This window comes from Malaclemys terrapin, chromosome 1, assembly GCF_027887155.1.
Source record: "Malaclemys terrapin pileata isolate rMalTer1 chromosome 1, rMalTer1.hap1, whole genome shotgun sequence".
NCBI classification, from domain to species: domain Eukaryota; kingdom Metazoa; phylum Chordata; order Testudines; family Emydidae; genus Malaclemys; species Malaclemys terrapin.
The window spans coordinates 286,909,620-286,912,279 of record NC_071505.1 but is presented as its reverse complement, the minus strand read 5'-3'; the positions used below and the strand labels follow the sequence as shown (position 1 = coordinate 286,912,279).

General features: G+C 49.5%; 1 pseudogene; it reads right to left on the bottom strand.

The window, feature by feature from the left end:
• Positions 1-766: 766 nt before the first annotated feature.
• LOC128832975 (DNA (cytosine-5)-methyltransferase 3B-like) lies at positions 767-1,883 on the bottom strand (annotated as a pseudogene).
• Between the last annotated feature and the right edge of the window lie 777 nt (positions 1,884-2,660).

The window sequence follows — 2,660 nt, the reverse complement described above, 5'->3', positions numbered from 1 at the left end:
CGAGTTTTGGTTATGATATATGCTGACTGGATAACAGGCCACACACAAATATGCTGGCCTTATTAAAATCAGCTGGAGTTTTCCCACGAATAACAACTGCTGGATCGGATCCTCAGTGGTTGTACAAGAGCTGAAAAATGATGGACGGACACTTCCTGCTGTTTGGAGCTCCATTCAGTGGGACTTCTGCCCTTGTCCAGATTTCACGCCAGTAGATCACAATGAAAGATCACAATTGTATTAAATTACAATTAATTAAAGATGCATCTCAGAACTAAGGGTATGTCTACACTACGAAATTAGGTCAATTTTATAGAAGTCAATTTTTAGAAATTGATTTTATACAGTCGATTGCGTATGTCCCTACTAAGCGCATTAAGTCGGTGGAGTGCGTCCTCACTACCAAGGCTAGCATCGACTTACAGAGCGGTGCACTGTGGGTATCCCACAGTCTCCGCTGCCCATTGGAATTCTGGGTTAAGCTCCCAATGCCTGATGGATCAAAAACACTGTTGCAGGTGGTTCTGGGTACATGTCGTCAGTCGCCCCCCCTTCCAGGAAAGCAACGGCAGACAATCATTTTGCGCCTTTTTTCCTGGGTTACCCATGCAGATGCCATACCATGGCAAGCATGGAGCCCACTCAACTCACCGTCACCACTGTTCTGGGCAAGTCTACTGTGGAGGTTGCTGTGATCCAAGTAGCCAATGCAACCATTGACATTCTGTTATCAAGGGTAGTGACTCTGGGAAATGTGTGGGTCTTTTTAGATTTAAGGTGCATCATATTCCTGTCCTTTGTCGCTGATGAAGAAGTCTCACAGCCGTACATTCCAGTCTGGTCAGCGCTGGAAAACCCCATAGCACTTCTGTGGTTGACACATGTAACAGCTCCAGGGCTCTTGCTCTTTTGCTTTGGCTGAGGTACCTTGCCCTACTAGGACCTCCAAGCATTTGACACAGAAGCACCTGCAGCAGCTGGCATTGCTACACAGCAGCAGCTCCTTACCTTCGCAGCAGACGGTGCAGTAGGACTGGTACCCGTCCTCGTTGTACATGTAGAAGACCTCCAGGAATCGATCCCTGCAAGTCTGGCAAAGGCCCCCCTCAAACAGTGGGTGGAATATGTCTGGGTTTTTTCTCCCGCACAATAAACAATTGTCTTCAAGGCTCCTGTTGTTGTTTGTGACTTCAGAACCCATTTGTTCTCTGCTCTGGTCCTCCTCCATCCACTCCTTGCTGTTGTTGCAGAAGTTAGTCTTTAGCCGCTTGGCCGGGGGTTCTGGGAACGTCTTCCCTGCCCAGCTCCTAGCAATCTCCAGGGCATGGTGTACAGCTCATTGATAGGAGACCAGCTTATTAAATGTGCAGTGGTTGAAATGCTGCCTAAAAGCCATCAGACCCACCAGCTTGTCTGTTGAAACCTCGGAGAACTTCCCGTCCCTGAACCATTGCACCCAGTGCATTCTGAAGATTGCCTGACATTTGGACATAACGCTGTAGGAGATGATGATTGCAGGCCACCAGGAGAAGCATTTGATCTTCCCCCACATGAACTCCCCAATTCCAAAATCTTTCCCATCCTGGTATTCCACCACTTCTCCTGCAACTCTGCTCTCCTGCTCCTCAGTGACGAGCTTGGGGGATCTGTTCTGGTCCTCCTGGATGCTGCTGGCAGACGTGGTATTGCTGCTCTGGGAGGACTCCTTGGAATCTTCCTCAGTGAGGTCAATCAGGGCGCCTGGACAGACATGGCCATCCTCCTCTTAGAGCACCGAATGGGAGCCAGAGACTCCAGGTCACTCTCTTCATCTCATGGAGATTCAGTCCTGCCTGGAATATCATGCGAGTTGGAGGCTTCTGCCTCAGGCTGCTCTCCCAGCTGGCAGCACGGCATGGTCGCACCTACCCCAGCCTACCTCTTGCTCCCATGGCTCATGAAGCCTGGACAGTAGTAAGGAGCAGTTCAACTATAGGCTGAGCAAGTGCAGAATGGTGGTAGAATGTGCCTTTGGACGTTTAAAAGCTCTCTGGCACTGTTTGCTGAGTAGGTCAGACCTCAGCACAACCAACATTCCCATTTTTATTGCTGCTTGTTGTGTGCTCCATAATATCTGTAAGAGCAAGGGGGAGACATTTATGGGGAGGTGGGAGGTTGTGGCAAATCGCCTGGCATCCGATTTTGAGCAGCCAGACACCAGGGGAAATAAACAGCAAAGCGCACTGCACATCAGAGAAGCTTTGAAAACCAGTTTCATGACTGGCCGGGCTTTGGTGTGACAGTTGTGTGTGTTTCTCCTTGATGCAAACCCACCCCCTTTGTTGATTTTAATTTCCTGTAAGCCAACCACCCTCCCCTCTTCGAAATAAAGTAACTATTGTTTTGAAACCATGCATTCTTTCTTTATTAAAAAAATGAGATAACGGACAAGGTAGCCAGGGTGAGATAGGGGAAGAGGGAAGGACAAAGTCACATTGCTTATTGTAGCCTCACTAAAAATCAAACTGTTTGAATGACAGCCTTCTGTTGCTTGAGCCATCCTCTGCAGTGGAGTGGCTGGGTGCCCAGAGCCCTCCCTCCTCCCACCGCGTTCTTGGGCATCTGGGTGAGCAGGCGGCCAGCACTTCCCTCGGCCTGCACCGCTTTCCGAAGCCCCCCTG